Source organism: Ochotona princeps, chromosome 23, assembly GCF_030435755.1.
Source record: "Ochotona princeps isolate mOchPri1 chromosome 23, mOchPri1.hap1, whole genome shotgun sequence".
Taxonomy (NCBI): domain Eukaryota; kingdom Metazoa; phylum Chordata; class Mammalia; order Lagomorpha; family Ochotonidae; genus Ochotona; species Ochotona princeps.
Window position 1 is genome coordinate 20,273,043 of NC_080854.1, and position 19,727 is coordinate 20,292,769.

At 47.2% G+C, this 19,727-nt stretch overlaps 1 non-coding gene and 1 pseudogene across 1 annotated transcript; both read left to right on the forward strand.

The window, feature by feature from the left end:
• The first annotated feature begins 7,678 nt into the window (after nt 1-7,678).
• Nucleotides 7,679-7,787, forward strand: LOC118758239 (U6 spliceosomal RNA). Its single transcript, XR_004995611.1, has one exon. It is a non-coding gene; the product is annotated as a U6 spliceosomal RNA (small nuclear RNA).
• Nucleotides 7,788-9,225: 1,438 nt separating this feature from the next.
• Nucleotides 9,226-13,702, forward strand: LOC101534300 (geranylgeranyl transferase type-2 subunit beta-like; annotated as a pseudogene).
• The last annotated feature ends 6,025 nt before the right edge of the window (nt 13,703-19,727 follow it).

Genomic DNA, 19,727 nt, shown 5'->3' on the forward strand with positions numbered 1-19,727 from the left:
CATAGGAATGGAAGCTCCGGGTGGAGGGAAGGGTGGGTGGCATGAATCCCAGAAGCCCTGGGTGGTCTGTGGGGGATCCCAGGGGACCTGCTGACTGAAAGAATCCCTTTTCCCTCCCTGCCAGAGGCCTGAAGCTCCCAGCACACTGGCTTCTTGGCCTCAGGACTTTAAAGGCGCTTGTTAAAATAGGAAGGTGATGGAAAGATTTTTACTGCACGGTTACAGGGTGATCCACTGCAGAATGGCACTGCTGTGGGAGAAGCTCAGGGAAGAGTGGGAGCCAGTCCTGGTCATGGGTGGAGTGGGGGAGGGACAACAGAATGGAGCCAGCCTCCCTTATGTGGCTCCTGGCTCCTGCTTCCCTCTACCTGCTCTGCTTGGCTACAGTCTTGTGGTTGCCAGTGGATCCCGGGCACACCCGGGAGTCAGGGTTTCTTCCCTGTGTTTCTCTGTGAACACTCCAGTGTGTCCCCAGGGCTTCTGGTTTGGGTTAGGACTCGTCCCTATCCCATCTGTCCTTCTCTGAGATCTACTTCATGCCTGAGGGCAGCTCTAATGCTGACCCAGGGCTGAGGGTACAAAATCATCTACATATATGGCCGATGCAAAGCCTCATGATACACAAGTTTGCACAGCATGTGAAGCGTGAGCAGAAATTGCAGTTGGTACAGCAAAGCAGCTCATGTGATGAGGTCTTCAGAGTGTTCATGGAAAATGCTAGTGTTGAAAAAGCTGTTCATGAAGTTATGCATTTGCAATTTTTCTGCACCAGAATCAATTTGTCTTTAATTCCACTTTTCCACCGTATGTCCCAGAAAGTAGATGGAAGGGAGATAACATAAGAATAACACACGAAAAGATCAAAACAGGAAGGAGAATAAATGGTGAAATGATTTGTGAAAGGTGTGTGTGTGTACGCACACAAGAAGATGACGACACACAGAAAACAAAGAGGAGAAAGAAAGCCAGGAGAAAAATGTAGCTCTGCTTATTTTGTGTGTGACAGTATTGCAGATTTGCTTCTTCTGAAAGTGCCCTGAACCATTTCTTTGAGCAGTGGGAAGCTCTCCTCTGGTGCCACGGCCATCCAGTGCATTTGTCTCTTTCAACCTTGCAGCGTCTATCTGTCCTCCCTGCATTCGTCTCTGTCACGGTAGTGGAGCATCTTTTGGCAGTAAACATCAGTAAACCAAAGTGCCATGAGTCATATTTTCAATTTTTAATTAAATCACAGCCTAGCTACAGTTTGATTTATTTGGGCCTGAATTAATTTAGACCCTGGTCCACATAAATTTATGGAGTTTATCTAACTCAGCTCGTGGCTATATAGATTGTAAAATCACCCTCATATCAAGCAAAGAGTTGTGGAAATGTAATTTCTGAGGGTGATGGTAATTTTGTTCTTGATGCTAGCATAGAGGAAGTCTGTTGTAATCCTAAATGAAGACCTTATGACATCATCTGAAGATACTGCATTCCATGTTTTTCCACTCCGAGTTTCAGTGATATGGCAGAGGCTCATTAAGAGTGAGTGAGTTGTGCTTGCTCTCTTTCTTTCCCAGAATGATTACGGAGGGTCATAAATCCATACAGTAAAGTGTCCAACAAAAACTCATCTGCCTCACTCAAATATAGCGAATACTATTTTAAACAGCAGAAATGTGAGTCACGCTGATACCATGTTCCTAGAATTCTAATAAGAAATCATCGTGTTGAATTGCCATTCCAAAGAAAGGGTCATAGCTTACAGGAAATGAGCGGGAGGTGACAGGAAGACTGGGTGGGTACAGAGAACATGCTGGCTGGGGAAGGTTGGCCGGAGCCCGGGCCCTGCTGCTAGGGACTGACAGTGGCCACATGGCAGGTGGTAATCAGGCGCTGCACACTGCAGCCCGGCTTTAGCCAGACTGGAAGTGCAGGGATGGCGAGGAGTGAGAGGACAGAAAGGAGAGAGGAGTGCGAGGGAAGGCTGCTGGAGGGATGGGCAGTGAAGATTGGGGTTAGGGAAAGTGGCCTGGGGGACAGCACTGAAACTGCCCCTGGCTGTTAGTCTGCTAGGAACCCCACAGTCCATTTGCCTTCTTGGGCTTGGGGTTTTATGGAACTTCTGAGTGTTGAATGTCATTGGATGTGGACCCAGCATAGTTGCCTTGCAGTTAAAGTCCTCCGCTTGCACATGCCATAATCCCATTTGGGCACTGGTTCTAATCTGGGCAGCCCAGCCTCCCATCCAGCTCCCTGCTTGTGGCCTGGGAAAGCAGTCAAGGACGGCCCAAAGCCTTGGGACCCTGCACCGTGTGGGAGACCTGAAAGAGGCTTCTGGCTTCTGACTTTGGATCGGCTCAGCTCTGGCCATTGCAGCCGCTTGGGGAATGAATCATCGATCGGAATATCTTCCTCTCTGTCTCTTTTCTCTGTATATCTGCCTTTCCAATAAAAATAAAATAAATCTTTAAAAAAACTTATCAGGTGCACATAGCTGGCAATTCATGACTTGAACTTGCAACTCATCTTGGAAGCTTCAGAGGGCAAAATAATCTGATTCATTTTTTTGCAAAAGACAGCATGGAATGTGCTTTGTTGGGAAGAAGCGGTGGTTCCCCGTGCCTGCGTGTTGGAGCAGAGCTTAGACGGCTGCGCTCCTGTCCTCTGCGATCTGGGGAGCCCGGAGCTTGGGATGTAAGAGCAGACCTGCTGTGGGGGGCTCCTGTTGCCTTTTCCTCTTCCTCTGCTTATCAAACAAACCAGCAGGACATGAGCTCTCAAAATAGGATTACTTCTGCTTATGAATGGTTTGATGAATCTCAAACGTTTGCAAAGCTCTAGAAGTCAAATCAAATCAACGTTTCATTACATGCTCAATGAACTTATTTGTCAGGAAGAAGTTGGTATTCTTCCCAGAAAGCTGGAAATAGTGGGTATCATACTTCCAGCAATTCCTGAAAATCCTCATGCATTAATAATTTTTCTGGTGGGAGGGGCCGTGAGGCTCTTTGCTGGTTTGCAAGAAGCATAGCTTTATCTCAAGAGGGTGCACTAAACTTCTTCAAAGAAGTCACTTTGATGTGCCTTGTTGAACTTTTGAGTGGGGCTTGGAGCCAGGAGGGGATGAATATTGTATGAGCCAACAAAGTGGCAGGTATCGCACACCCCTACAGGTTGAGGCGATCTGGGCGCACACTGAGGAAGGAAGAGGCATTGGCAGAATGCTCCTCCCTGCTTCGAGCCCACAGGGCTCTGGGGAATGCAACACGCCTGTGGGGAGAAGCAAAGTCGGTTCCAGATAGCATTCTAGTGCCTCCTGCTAACCCAACACCAGAAAGTCCCATTTGCATTGATTAACTTTATGAAAATGACAGTAATGCTTAAAATGTGTGCTAGGACTCCAGGCCCAGGTTCAAAACCCAGCTGTACAACTAACTGGCTGTTTCAGCTTGGGAGTCTCGGTTCCCCAGGAGCACTGCATCTGTTAACAGCCGTGCCTGCTGGGCTCACTACTGCCTTCTGAGGCTTTCTAAGTATTGTGGCTATATCCTAGTAAGGAAGTGGAGGACATGTAACTGATGCTTTGCAAAGCTCCCACTATCATTTATAGAAATATATATATATATATATATATATATATATATATATATATATTTATCTTGCACCCAGTGTGATGGCTCAGTTGCTAAAGTCCTGCCTTTGCAAGTGCCTGGATCCATTGTTTCTTATTGGAAAAGCAGATTTATAGAAAGAGAAACAGAGAAAGATCTTCTGTGTGCAGATTCACCCCCCAGATAGCCACAACAGCCGGAGTTGAGCCGGCCCAAAGTCAGGAGCCAGGGGCTTCCTCTGGGTCTCTCACATGGGTGCAGGGTCCTCGGTTGCTGTCCTGGGCCACAAGCAGGAAGCTGAAAGAGAAGTGGAGCAGCCGGAATATGAACTGGTGCTCATGTGGGATCCTGGTGCATGAAAGATGAGGACTTTAGCCACTAACTACTACACTGGGTCCAAAAATAAAGTTAAAAATTTTTTTTTAAGATTTATTTATTTTATTGGAAAGTCAGATGTACAAAGAGAAGGAGAGACAAACATCTTCCATACGCTGATTCACTCCTTAAGTGGCCGCAACTGTTGGTGCCAAGCCTATCCGAAGCCAGGAGCCTCTTTCGGGTCTCCCATGTGACTGCAGGGTCCCAAAGCTTTGGGCCATCTTCTACTGCTCTCCCAGACCACAAGCAGGAAGCTTGATGGGAATTAGAGCCACTGGGATTAGAACTGGCTCCTACATGGGATCCTGGAGTGTGCAAAGCAAGGACTTTAGCCGCTAGGCTACCACACCAGGTCGTAAAAATAAATAAATCTTAAGAAAAAAAAGTATGTGTATGACGTGAAAGTTAAGGTATCATCAACATTCTTTCTACTTAAAACTGTGTATTGGTAGTCTTGGTCTGAATCTTTTTGGGATCCACATAAGAATTAAAAACATCATTGGTTTTTTGGGATCATTTGAAAAAAAATCATTGGTTTGAAAGGCAGAGTAAGAGAGGAGGAGAGGGAGATTGACTTATCTTTTATTTGCTGGTTCACTCCCGAGATAGCTACAGTAGCCTGGTTTGTGCCAGGCAGAGGCCAGGAGCCAGGAACTTCTTCCTGGTCTCCCACATGCATGGCAGGAGTCCAAGCATTCGGGCTGTTTTCTGTTCCCCACAGGATGCATTCGTAGGAAGGTGGATCCAATTAGGGCAGCTGGGACTCAAACTGGCCAATCCAATGCGAGATGACAGTGTTGCAAGCCAGGGCTTAACACACTGTACCACCGTGCTGGCCTCTGGAAGACGTTTTACTGAGCAGCCAACATCACTGAGGTTGGATTACCAGGATTCTAATAGAAAAGGCAAAGTGGACTCTAACAGACACTAACTTAGATCTGAATAGGACAAAAGGGAGTTCTCAGAGGACAAGTACGTGTAAGGATAATGGAACCTGGGTGAGTCGTGGGCAGGGAAACCTAACAGAAGCAGGTCAGGCCTCAGGTGGGAAGATGAATTAGGGCAGGCAGGGTAGGGCTTCTTACTGTCTGCCCCAATGGAGGGCAGTTTAAGTGGGAAGAGAGGCTTTTGCTGGCATGGTTATTTTTGGCATGTAGATAGCCCACGACCCAGCAACAGCTGTTGTGCTTCCTGTCCTGAAGGCAGGAGGCCCTCTGAACTGCTCCTTTGTGCCTGGCTTCCAGCTTCTCTCATCTTTCTTGAAGTTTGTAAGGCAAACCTGGAAGTGAGCACAACACAAGGATGCTCCATAGGCCTAGGAGGCGATGAGGAAGTCAGGCAGCCTGCTCTTGCACCCTATCAGGGTAAACTTGCAGACCTGGGTGTGTGTGTGTGTGTGCGTGCGTGTGCATGCGCATGTGTGCTTGTGACTTACACAGGACACTCTGCAAGGGAGTTGCTTGGGCCTGGAGTTCTTCCCAAGTTTATATAGTTACCTGTAATTTATATAGTTACCTGTGTATCAAGTTGGAGGGTAGTTTGGGATGAAACTAACACATAAATAGGTGCATTTTAGATAGGTAATTTGTCCTCCAGAATGAGAGTGGGCCTTGGCCAATCAAAGATGAAGACCTGAATACAACAAAAGGGACAGTGTAAAAGACCAAGCCCCCCAAGCCAGAAGGGTTTCCCCACTAGTGCTTGGAAGGCGCCATCTGCTCTCCCTGCTCCTCCGGGTCTTGAACCTGCCCTATTTATGGCAGATTTGGCTCACACCAGCCTCCACAACTGGGTGCACCACTTTCTTAGAATAACTCCTTCTTCATGACCATGCCTCTCCATCTGTAGCCTCTGTGTCTCAGGAGAATCCTGACTGATGCGGAGTCCCTCACGTACCATCCTGGTTCCTCTCACTGCTTTTCACTTCTCACAGTCGTTCTGCTCTGGCTTGCTGCTTGAACACTGCGTTCCTGATGAAGCCCTTGGTGTCAACATCTATGAAAGCAGTGGAGCAGAAATAGCCTTGAAGGCAGGACAACTTCCAAGTTACCCAGTAGCAACTTCCCACCCTCAAGGGTGGCTCTGTCCAAGTTGTCCCGTCCAGGGGAAAGACCATCCTCTGTGCTTCCTTCCCTCCACCGCCAGAACCAGGCTGTCCTCGCCAGCACCCCAGCCATGGGGGCAGCGAGTCCTTCTGGAAGGTGGAAGCCGGGGACTGCAGTCAGCTTCTTGGCCCATTTTAAGTTACCCCCACAATAAAGAGCTTGATCTTACAAAAGGAACGACATTAAGAATTCCTGTAATGAAGACTGTCCCTGGAAGCCTGACCTATCGCAACTGAGCATGTTTTGCTCTGCTCTGTCCTGGTTATTTCAAAGTGGGAGATAGCTGGGGGGTTAAAAAGGAAGCTGGAAATTCAACAATCCAAGCCCCCCAAAACACATACAACCAGAATGGAAATGAGTGGAGTTAAGCTAGCAGAAGGCTGTAGGGAGCTGTGGCAGAGAAGGGGCACAGTTGCTGTCATTAATGATATAGAGATGGAAGTAGGTTCTTTTACAAAATGGTCAGCATTGAGGTTTGGCCCGTGGCACTGGAGCAGGTGGAGTTGTGATGTTGCTGGGAAGATGGCAAGAGTCCTGTGGTCAGACTGTGGGTGGCAAGTGAGAGAAACATTTCTGAGGAAGGCCATTTCCCAGGGCAGAGCAGGAAGATGAGCTCATAGCCTGTTTCTTCGTCCATAGGTCAGAAGGTCTGTGTTTGAGTGTATCTCATGGACTCCATCTCTCCAAGCCTTAGTTTTGGATATCTGCAAAATGGGACCTTTAAAGTACTGGGTAATTGGATTATTGTGTTGGGTCAATGAGGTATTGCCTGATAAGTATTTACCTGGCACATTATGAATGATAGATAGCTTTACCAAATTATGACTGGGATAGGAGTCATCAAAAACTTGGCCAAGTTCAGACTTTCTATAGGATTTGTACTGGTGGAGTAAATTGTATCACTTCTTTGAACCAGGAATATCCATCAGGTGTCAACCTGTTCTAGCAGGTGACTTTCTTTGGCTGCATATGGAAGTAACCTGGAGCAGTTTTGGAACATGTAAGTGTTGACATTTGGGCCCCACCCCTGGACAATCAGATTTAATTGGCCTGGAGGAGGGCCTAGGCATCAAGAGTTTGAAAAATTCTCCAGGTGATAACATCTGGCCAGGCTTGAGACTCACTTGTGTGTCCTTTCCACCCTTCCTTAATGCTGTCCTCTGCTTGTTTCAGGTGTATTTGTTCTGTTTACTCAGCTAAATGGCAAGTCTTTGTGGGCTCACCTCTGTTTTATAGCCTGGAAGACTACGAGGCACAGGGAGCCAGAAGCAGAAAAGCCTGTACTGTGGTTTCCTAATTGGCTGTAGGGCCCTGAATCATAAGTTTGAGCATGTACAATGTTCCAGACACTGTTCCAAGTATTTTGAATGCGTTAGTTCATTTATTCCATCTGCCTGATGAGACAGGTTGAATTATTCTCCTCAGAGACACTGAGTGACTTGGCCAAGGTTACTGCACCGTGCTTGTGGCTCTGAACCTCAGAGACCTGAACCCCCACCGGGAGCCATCCACCCTGCTGGGCTGATACAAGGGAACCTTCACTGTACTCATGTCTAAGGGGAGGGACTGGGCTGTGCTTGAGTTTTCCCCAACCCCCTTGTGCTCAGTTTGGCAGCACATATACTAAAATTGGAACAATACAGAGAAGATTAGCATGGCCTCTGTGCAAGGATGACATGCAAATCCCCTCCACCCTGTCCTGTTGTTTAACAGCTCTGCATACCCCACCAAGCACTCAACAGATAATACAGGAGGAGACTGGTGCTGTCTGACCTTGGACCGATGGTTAAGTCAGAGAAAATTGATTATTTTTAAATGTGGCGCCAGCACCATGGCGTAGTGGGCTACGCTTCTGCATGCAAGTAATAATGATAACAATAATAACAATAATACATCAGAGAGCCCTTAATGTATATAATGTATGTATATAATTTTTTGCTGTTTTTATTAGATTTATTTATTTATCTGAAAGGCAGAGATACAGAGAGAAAAGCAGAGAGAAAACTTCCTTCTGCTGGTTCACTATCTAAATAAATGCAATTGCCAGGGCTGGGCCAGGTCAAAGCCAAGAGCCTGGAATTTCATCTGCGCCTGCCATATGGATGTCACAAGCTCACCTGCATTAGAAGTGGAGCAGCTGGGACTCAAACCTGTGCCCATATGAAATGCCAGTGCTGCAGGTGGTGGTTTAACCAATATGCCACAGTGCTGATTCCTAATCTGTAAGTTATTATTTTTTAAAGATGCATGTATTTTTATTGGAAAGACAGACATACAGAGAGAGAGGAGAGACAGATTTTCTATCCATCTGCTGGTTCACTCCCCAAGTGTTCACAACGGTCAGAGCTGAGCTGATTCAAAGCCAAGAGCCAGGAGCCTCTTCCTGGTCTCCCACATGTTAGCAGGGTCCTAAAGTCTTGGGCTGTTCTCAGCTGCTCTCTCAGGCCACAAATGGGGAGCTGGATGGGTAGTGGAGCAGCTGGGACATGAACTGGCGCTCATAAAGGATCCTGGGTGTGCAAGGCGAGGACTTTAGTCACTAGGCTACTATGCCAGGCCCCCTTTAAAAGATTTATTTATTTTTCCTGGAAAAGCAGATTTTTATAGAGTAGAAGAGACAGAAAGATGTTTCATTTGCTAGTTCATTCCCCAAATGGATGCAGTGGCCTGAACTCGGCAGATTTGAAGCCAGGAGCTTTTTCTGGGTCTCCCACATGGGTGTAGGATCTCAAGGCTTTGGGCCATGCTTTGCTGCTTTCCCTGGCCATTAGCAGGGAGCGGTATGGTAAATGAAGCATCTGGGACATGAACCAGCACCTATATAGGATGTTGATGCTTACAGGGGGAGGATTAGCCAATTGAGCTATCATGCAGGGCCCAATCTGTAAGTCCTTTAAAAAGGAAGAATGTCGGCATGGCAAGCCTCATCATCTGGGCGGGGCTGGCAAGGTACAGCTCTTGTTTCCAAGTGCCTCGGATGCCAGGTGTCTCACGAAAGGATTCTAAGTCCTGATGAAAACTCGAATTCAGGCAGTGTGCCAGAGGCAGAGGACGACATGTGTCTTTGGCCACAGGTACAAATGTGCCCTGAGTGCTCTGTGTCACCAAGGTTGGGCACTCATGTCTAAAGAGAGGTGTGGCTCTTTTCGCTCCGAGACATGGGCACGCCTCAGAAAGATGTTGTTATCAAGGCAGATGCTCCCGACTCACTGTTCCTGGAGAAACATGCTGAGTATATTGCATCCTATGGCTCAAAGAAAGATGATTGTGAATACTGCATGTCTGAGTACTTGAGAGTGAGTGGCATCTGTTGGGGTCTGACAGTAATGGATCTCATGGGACAACTTAATCGCAGGAATAGAGAAGAAATTCTGACATTTACAAAGTCGTGCCAACATGAATGTGGTGGAGTAAGTGTAAGTATTGGACATGATCCTCATCTTTTGTATACTCTAAGTTCTGTCCAGATTCTTACTCTATATGATGGTATTAATGTTACTGACATAAATAAAGTTGTGGAATAAGTCCAAAGTCTACAGAAAGGAGATGGCTCATTTGCTGGAGACATTTGGGGTCCCATGAAGCAACTGGTCTAAGTGGAGTTAACGGTCTGGTGAAAGTTTCCACATGCACTGTGATATCAGCATGCAGGTGGCCTGGAGCAGAGGGGCCAGACTATGGGCCCGGCATGATAGCGTAATGGTTAAGGTCCTCGCCTTGAACGCACCAGGATCCCATATGGGTGCCGGTTCTAATCCCGGCAGTTCCACTTCCCATCCAGCTCCCTGTTTGTGGCCTGGGAAAGCAGTCGAGGATGGGCCAAAGCCTTGGAACCCTGCATCCGCTTGGGAGACCCGGAAAGAGGTTCCTGGTTCCTGGCTTTGGATCGGTGCAACACCGGCTGTTGCGGCCACTTGGGGAGTGAATCATCGGATGGAGGATCTTCTGCTTTGTCTCTGCTCCTCTGTACATCTGCCTTTCCAATAAAATAAATAAATCTTTAAAAAAAAAAAGGACTGAACACAGTGCAGGCCAGAGAGACCAGCTGCTTCATGGGAAGTGAAAATCTTTATTAAGTAGGGAGAAATTGATACAAGATCTTCTTTTCATGCGGTGGCAGCATTAGCTCTATTGTGGAGGCTTGATGCTAATGATGTGGAAAAAGCAGTCGAATTTGTTTTATCTTGTATGAGCTTTGATGGTGGATTTGGTTGTAGACCAGGTTCTGAATCCCATGTTGGGCAGGATTCCTGGCTATTACTAGTCAGCTATTTCAAGTAAATTCTGATTTACTGATTTACTTGGTTGGTGTTTTTGTGAACGACAGTTGCCTTCAGGCAGACTTAATGGAAGACCAGAGAGTTACCAGATAGATGCGTGTTATTCATGGTGGGTGCTGGCCTCTCTAAAGATTATTTTTTTTAATTATTTTTTTAATACTCTTATTTAGTTGATTAGGGAACAAAAGGTCAAGGGCTACAGGGTGAAAGTGGGTAATACCATTGTTTCCACACCAATATCATTTTTCCCTGTATCTGGGGTCAGGGAAAAAAACAAAGGGAAAAGCCCCACCCAACCTCCCACCCATCCCAGATCCCCAACGGGAGGCGCGCTCTGAGACGTCCTCCTCATACAGTTTTGATAGTTCATCAGTTCTGGATTGCTGCCAATCTCTCAGTTCCAATCGCAATGAACCCTGTTCAGAGTCCACTGGCTGACAGTCTCTTCATGGTTGGGGTTCTAAGATCAGCAGTTCAGTTGGAGCAATCTCCAAAGAAACTTCGTCTGAGATGATCCCAGGCCTGATTCTTGCGCGAGTTTGCTAGTACAGAGTCCGACACCGTCCGTCACACCAATCAGCTTATGCACATGCTGGTTGTTGGGATTGCTGGGTTCGTTCTGTTTCCAGCCCTGTCTTCCTCGTGAACCAACGGGTGTTGTAGTCCAGTTCGATCCTGCCCACTTCATACTCTGTCCTCATGCAAACCGGTTGGAGCTGCAGCCTAGTTGGGGCAACTCCCCATAACCCCTACCAGTTCTGCCCTCTACCCTGGTTCCCATGCTTGCTAGTACACACCGCAGGCTTGCCAAGTCTGTCCCACATCCTGTTTAGCTCTCGCACATGTTGATGGGCATTGAAGCCCAGCTCAACCCAACCAACCTACTATCCAGCCCACACACCTACTGACAGATGCCCTTCTGTACAGCCACCCCTGCCCCTGTCTTGGTGTTCGTGCTGTCCAACGAGAGTGGTAGCCCCGAGGGAGGTGCCCACTATTTCCCTTCTAGGCCACACTCACTCCGAGATTATGCACTCTCCAGGTAGTTCTGGCATTTGACTTGACAGAATTAGCTCCCAGTGCCAGCCTCTGCCAGCTAGTACTGCAGCTAGCCCAACCAACCCTCACCCACTCTAGTTTTTGCTTGCACCAGTCGGAACAGTCAGCCCACCGTGGCCCTTCCCTTATCTAGCCCACATGAGGCCCACAGGTGTAACAGCCCTGCCTATTCTGATCTGCCCCATCCTGACTCAACGCTTTCCAATGGAAGCAGTTGTCCAGCAGGGGAGCCCACATTCCCCTGTCGACTTTGCCTCCTCCCCCTGATTATCACATGTGCTGTTTGGGCACTGCAACCACATCTGGTACGGCTCATCTCACCTTGGCATTCCTTATTGTGTGCTAGTATGTGTCGCAACCGAACCTGGCTCGACCCACACTCTGTTCTGGCGCTCTGACTCACCAGCGGGTGATGTGAACAGGTTCAGCCTGGTCTACCCCCAATCCATGCCATGTGTATACCAGTGGGATAATTTCCATAGCCTGTTCTGGGCTGTTTCCTATTGTGCTTCTTGCGCTTACCTGCCAGTCTGTGTCCTGCCAGAGGAGTTGCCCAGGCTCCTCCATCAGAAACTCTCCCAGTGCCAGGTTTCGCGCATACCAGTGGGTCCATGAGCCAGCCCTGTTCAGTTCACCTCCTGTCCTAGCAGGAACAGTGGTGTTTCCTGATTGTTCTTCAACCCAATCTGGTTCTTATTGTTGGATGTTTCAACCCAGCCATGGCTCTTCCATAACCCCATACAGCTTACACATGGTTCAGTAAGAGCTGAGACCTAGCCTAGTCTGTCATACATTTCCCCTGGTCCTCCAGAGCACCAGATAGTGTTGGAGTCTGGCCCAGCTTGGTGCTTCCATTCCCAGTCCACACTTGTGCCAAGTGGGATTATACTTGTATCCTGATCAGAACGCAGCCCCAATTCCAGCCCATGTGCTCATTGGTGGGAAACTCAACCCAGCTAGAGTATCCCCTTAGCTGCCCAACCGGGCCTATTCCCAGCCTTAGATCTCGTGAAGGCCAGTGGTTGCTCTGATTCAACTTGGCAGAGCCCCTCACTTATCCTGTCCCCTTAGATGCTGTGGCTTAGCATCCCTGTGTTACGCAGATCAGTAGGTGCAAGGACCTACTTGGCATGACCTGTGCTCCAACCTGATTTCTGTCGTTTCTTGTGAGTTAAGGTTAGCTCAGCCCTGCCCATTCTGTCCCCTTCCAGTGGCAGCACGGCCCACCCCACATCCTGTTAAAGGATGCACTTTCAGGTGCTGCTGCCTTGACCTGCGCTGACTGTTTTTGGTTCCTGCACCCGTGTGTAATGGCAGGTGGCATGGTCACATCTAGCTTAGTCCATCCCAACCCCCAGCTTGCGAGTTAACCAGGGGAACTTGCATTTCCACAGGGTTGGGCCCACACAACCCCATAGAGTCTACCCCCAGACCAAGTTCTCTCGCGTGCTGGATAGAGTCTTGACCCTGCCAAATGTGACCACTCCACCACTCCACCAAACAGTTGGGTAATGGTACCCATCACTGCCAAAGAGGCCCCCATCCATAGCATTGGTGTGGGCTGGTGTGTGACGGACGATCAGTGATGTTCTAGGCTAACAGGCCTTTTCTGTATTCCTAATTGGGCCAGTGTATCTGTCTAACCGAAATTATCTCCTGGATACTTCCCTCCAAACCACCAGGTCTCAGTCCCCACGCATGCCTAAAACTTCCATGACCCTGTCACTGGGAATCACCCAAGATTCGCTACTCACCTACACTAAAATTGGACTTAGTCATGGGTGTCCCCAGGCAGCAAACATATCTTTAAAAAAACCCAGAGTTTGCCGCCGATTCAGACAATCAATACCCCAGAGCTCCCTGGCCCTGAGGGAGGCCGAGGACTTGTTCACTGCCTTCCAGCAGTGTCTTTGGCGTGAGCCCCCAGCATTGCGGCAAGGGCACCCCCCACAGCCGCCACACTGCAGGGAGCGGCACTTGCCCCCAAACCCAAGGCCCGAACCCCTCCCAAACTCACCCAGCCACAAGATATTAGCAGCTGGGCTCTAAAGATTATTGAAAGGCTTCATTGGATCGTTAGAGAGAAATTGAGGAATTTCATCTTAGCATTACAAGATGAAGAAACGCGTGATTTGCCGACAGACCAGGAGACATGGTGGATCCTTTTCATATATTATTTGGAATAGCTGGACTGGGAGAACAGATAAAACCTGTTAACCCAGTTTTTTGCATGCTTGAAAAAGTGCTTCAGAGGGTGAATGTTGAACCTGAACTAGTAACCTAGACTCACCCATGGAAAAGTTACTTAGTGTTGTTTATATCCATGTCAATCAACTTGCTTCATCTGTATTACAGCTACTGTAATTTTGTTTGCAAGTTTTAAAATGACGGAGTAGAGCCATGTATGTGTAAGAACCGCATGGGGTGGGTGTTGACACTATTCTACTTCCAATCCAATCTCTTGCTAGTGTGCAGCTTAAGAGGCAGGAGGTAATGGCTCAGATCCACCCAAGTGAAAGATGGTGACTGACGTTTCTGGCACCTGTATCTGAACTGGTCCAGCACTGGGCTACTGCAAACATTTGGAGATTAAGCCAGTAGCAGAAAGATTCTGATATTGTGTCACTTTTTCAGATAAAAACATCTGTTCAAAAAAGGAAAAAAAAAAAAAAAGAGGGAGAGAGGGGTGTTGGAGCTACTCACTGGGGACCAAGGGAGCTAAGATTCTGCAGTAAGAAATTTGGCTGAGGCTCAAGGCTTATGTGTTCTTACGTTTGTGAGTTTGAAACTCATTTGTTTGTGGTTACGTTGTGTTAGTGGAGTTTTTGAAACTTAGAACAGTTGATTTTCCAAGTCACTGGGTTCCGTGTCTATAGACCCAACTGACTTCACATAGAAATATTTGAAATAGTGGGGCTGGCATTGTGATATAGCAAGTTAAGCCTCTACCTGCAACAATGGCATCCCACATGAGTGCTAGTTTGAGTCCTGGCTGTTCCACTCCCAATCCAGCTCCCTTTTATGGCACCTGGGGAAATCAGTGGGAGATGGCCCAAGTCTTGGGCCCCTGTGCTCATGTGGGAAACCTGGAAGGAGCTCATGGCTCTTGACCTCGGCCTGGCCCAACCCTGGCCCTTGCAGTAATTTGAGGAGTGAACCAGCAAATGAGAAATCAATCCTCTCCTGCCACCCCTGGCATCTCTTCTGCCCCTTCCTTCTCTGTAACTCTGCCCTACCAAATAAATAAAAATAAATCTTAAAAAAGAGATATAAACAGTGTCATAAATAACTCAACCATTGACATAGTGTTTGCATTATGTTAGGTATTAAAGGTAATATTGAGCTGGTTTAGAGTATATGGCAGGATGTGTATAGGTTATGTGTAAGTAGTGCACCATCTTATACTGGTCTTGAACATCCATGGATTTTTGGTATCTAGACTGTTCTGGAACCATATTAGGACAAGTGTCCAAAATAAAGAGTGTGTCTTGCCTTGCATTTGGTGCTGGCAGGGAATTCTCCCAAGAGAAAAGCTAAGAACATTGGCTTGTGGGCACAGGAAGTTGGCTTAGTGCCACTCAGCATCCTAATGAAGGACACAGAAAACAGGATTGGCTGGGAGACCTGAGTACATAGGAGTAGACAAGAGGGCTTCCGCCATCCCCCAAAGTACCCTGTAATGTTGAGATAAGACATTGTTGCAAGGAATTTGGCATCAAACCTTGTTTCTTGCCTCACAAGAAAGAATTTGCATGTGGACAATGTTAGTGTGCGCAGCGAGATTTATTTAAGAGAGAGTGAAAGAGGTCTCCTGCCATAGTGCTATGAGGGAGCTCCGACGGAGGGTAGAACCGAGACAACAATAGAGGTGGTGTCTATTAGACACTTTCTCGGGGATGGGGACGTATGGATCAGAGGGGAGAGAGGGGAACTCACTGTCAGTGTCAGAGGGGAATAACTGGCTGTCCCCTCCTCCCATTCTCAGGATAAGCCGAAATCTCAGGACCCACCCTTTTGCCTCCACAAGATAAAAATTCAGAGATGGAAGACACTTTGATCTGGTTAGAGATCAGCGGGACTTCATGAGCGTTTTAAAATTTCAGGTAACACTGTTACTCAGGGAGGTAGAATTCAAATCCGAGCAGCATAATTCCTATTATGGTAAAACCAGAAACCTGGAGCAACTCCTAGTTCCCAAGGAGGTGAAATTGAGGGGTGCAGGAGGAGTTGCAAGATTGTGTATTTTCAAAAAGTAACTGCACCAGGGACCAGAGGTCCTCCCTGCCTGTTATATTAGCCTATCTGATTCTTCATAAAGCAATGTTAGGGCAGGAAGGCGGTTTAAACATCGTAGTCTCTGTTGTTATAGACTTATGAAAAGAGCATCAAAGCTCCAGTGCGTGGCCAAGGAGACCTTGCCTTCCAGCAACAGAATCAGGTTTAGGGTGGGGCCCGAGGAACAGTAATCTGACCTAAATTCACTCTCAGATGTGTATGACTACCATAAACTCGTAGGTAGGTAATTACAGCAAGGGAAAATGCACCCAACTTAGGAACCTGTAGGTGAGAATGTTAAAGTCAAAACGGGGGACCTGGACGGAAGAAGGAGGGCAGGTGATGCCACTGCTTATTAAGTTGAGCCTCCAGGAACGAACCTGAAGCCGTCCCTCCCAGGACTCTGGCAGAGGGAGAAGAATGAATGTTACAAATGGACACATTTTAAATGAACAACTGCCCAAATCCACTTCCCCTGTGCCCAGAGGAAGCTCCCTCAGGCTGGCCCCGAGTGGTTCCATCTCATTATCAAGAGCCCAATGCATTAGGACTGTTTCTGCTTCATTAAGAGGTTTTCAGTTACCTTCAGAGTCAACAGGAAATTAATCCACAAGTTGAAAACTGAAAGAAGATCTGTGCCTCGCTGCAAGAGTCATTAAGGCGAAAGCCAATTTGGCCGAATGGCAAAGGAGGTTTTCAGTCGCCCACACCCTTACTTAATAACAAAGATTCCAAAACTAAAAGCGCTGGGAGCAGAGGCCCATTGGAGGTTAAGGTACACGCTGGCCTAAGCCCTGAACCCGCCCATTGAGCATGCCAGCCAGGTCACCATCCAAACAGTTCTCCCTTTGGGCTCTCAGAAAGCCCCTGGAAACCCAAGTATGCTCGGCCACGGTCTATTTAGAACTTTTGGGACTTGTCTCAGATCACATCTCTGTCTTGTGTGTGTTGTTTCACTGATCTGTCAGCTCTAAGTTCTTTGTGGGGAAGGAGCTTGGGTTTTTCTTTTCTTTTTCTTTTTTTTTTCCTTCTCCTGTTTTGGAATGATTGTATTTATTATTGTAAGCCTGGGTGGAGAATGCACTTCCTTGCTTATCATGCCATGATAGAGAAATATTCAGCAGTCATAATACCTGGATGCAGTAGAGAACACACCAGTCTGCCTACCACCTAACCTTTCCTCTGACTTCAGGTCTATCTAGGGGAAACAGCTTCTCTTGGTCTTCCTTAGTGTGGGAGTTTCAACCCTCAGACCCAAAATTAGACAAATGATAGAATGATGGTGAGAAAATTCTTCTGGGTGTCTTCCACTCATTCTGCACCTATTGTTGTCTGCAGGGTCCCTGCTGTCGCCTACCACTAAGTATCGGTGGAGAGAATAGATTTGGAGTCAGCATACGTCACCCAGGGTCAAAGTGAAGACCCTTGGAGCTGCAAATACCAGAAGCCAAGGCCGGTGACTGAGCAAAGCAGAAAGGTGACTGGGCAAGGATTTGGTTTTTTGAAGACAGTTCCCAGCAGGACTCAAATGCCTGTCTGTGAAATGCAGGCTGTTGTCAAGTGTGCATGCCTGCTTGGACAGCTTGGGCTGGAGTATGAGATTTCTTTGCAAATGCGGTTAAGTCAGGGTGATGTTTGCATGGAAAGAAGAGTCTTTGGGGGCTAGGCTGACATCATCACCTGGGCTTATAATACTTTGGGCAGACTGCTTGTGGGAGACAGCACATTTTCATTCTTACCCTGAGCCATTCTTTGACGAGTAGTAAACTTGAGGGGACTTTCAACTGTCCTTGCAGCATGAAAGTTTCTGGCAACTTTGTTGATATGTTTTCAGCCATTTTTTTAAAAGATTTATTTATTTTATTACAGCCAGATATACACAGAGGAGGAGAGACAGAGAGGAAGATATTCCATCCGATGATTCACTCCCCAAGTAAGCCGCAACGGCCGGTGCTGCGCCGATCTGAAGCCGGGAACCAGGAACCTCTTCCAGGTCTCCCACGTGGGTGCAGGGTCCCAATGCATTGGGCCGTCCTTGACTGCTTTCCCAGGCCAGAAGCAGGGAGCTGGATGGGAAGTGGAGCTGCCGGGATTAGAACCTGTGCCCATATGGGATCCTGGGGCTTTCAAGGCGAGGACTTTAGCTGCTAGGCCACGCCGCCAGGCCCTTCAGCCATTTTTTTTAAACACTGTCAGACAAAATAGTGCAAGAGGTAGTCACTCTGTTCCTTTTTTTTTTTTCTTTAAGATGGAAGTTTGTTTGACAAAAATATCGCTAAATATGGCTTCTTGGTTCATCTGTACGTGGTACTTGAAGCCTTGGTGCCAGCCTTAGTCACTCTGTTCTTAAAGAAATATCTAAAATTAGGCAACCCACTCATGTATCTATCCAAATTCTACCTCTCAGAATCCCTTGGGTACCAGGGAGAGGAAGTTTCTCTTCTGCCCCTTCACGTGGTTTGAACATTGTGATGTCGCTTTGAGGTTTCTTCTTTGGGATGACTAGGAAATATCACCTGTGAACTTACATTGCACCTAGGATTGCTAAGTGTCTCATTCTTTCAAAATGATAGAATCAGTGGCTACATTTTGAAGGGACTCCCAGACTTTGTATGAATGATTTTGAAATCCACCCAAAAGAAGGATTTGATGGGGATGCTTAGGATTCTTTTCTTTTCTTCTTTTAAAGATTTATCTATTTTAACTGGCAAGGTAGATTTACAGAGAGAAGGAGAGACAGAAAGATCTTCCACCTGCTGATTCAATCTCCAAATGGACGCATGGCCAGAGCTGAGCTAATATGAAGCCAGGAGTCAGGAACTTCTTCCATATCTTCCACATGGGTACTGGGACCCAAGGGCATGGGTCATCCTCTTCTGCTTTCCCAGGCCACAAGCAGGAAACTAGATGGGAAGTAGAGCAACCAAGACATAAACTGGTGTCCTTATGGGATACTGGCACTTACAAGAGGCTGATTGGCCAATCAAGCCATCATTCTGGGCCCTGTACCTTCTCTTTTCTTTTTTTAAAAAACATGCTGCCAGAGCAGGCTTTTTCTATTCTTTTTGAAAGATTTATTTTATTTTTATTGCAAAGGCAGATATACAGAGAGGAGAAGAGACAGTGAGGAAGATCTTCCATTTGATGGTTCGCTTCCCAAGCAGCTGCAATGGCTGGAGCTTAGCCGATCTGAAGCCAGGAGCCAGGAGCTTCTTCCGGGTCTCCCACATGGATGCAGAATCCCTAGGCTTTGGGCTGTCCTCGACTGCTTTTCCAAGGCCACAAGCATGGAGCTGGATGAGAAGTGGAGCTGCTGGGATTAGAACTGGCACCATACAGGATCCTGGGCGTGCAAAGCAAGAACTGTAACCACCAGGCTATTGCGTTCTATTTATTTATTTTTTAAGCCATCCATTTTTGTCACTTAACAAATAGAGATCACCCACTACTTTAGGAATTAGTTGTTGGAATAATAAATGCAAGACTTAGAGCTCCAAAGAATTCCTAAGAGAAGAAAAAGCAGAAAGCTGAGTAAACAGATGATTGTAGCCTGGATTAGGTGCCATTACAAAGGCTCAGACAGAGGCATCAGCTCTGCACCCTGAAGGGTGGCAGGAGACTGGGGGACAGATTGCTTAGGGAATCCTCCAGAGGTGTCTGGGAAGGGTGAGTGGTGAACGTTGGCTGGGGAGGAAGATGGGGAGATCATGCAAAGGTTTTGCATTTGTTAAGAGCAGAGTCTTGACACACACACTTTGTTCATAACCTATCCATTGCATAGAATATGTCTATCAATGTAGATAAGCAAGAAATGAAGCAGCCAAGTACCTGTAGGCTATAACAATGGGCTTTTTTTTTTTTTTGCTTTATAATAAGCCACCTCTCAAAAACAGCTACTTCAGACGTAAGTCTTTATCCTTGCTCTTGAGTCATCCGGTCAACTGTGAAGTTCTACTGGCTCAGGCCTGTCTGACTACTACTGGGCTTGCTCACGTGGCAGGTGGCAGTGGCAGATCAAATTGGGCTCATTCACA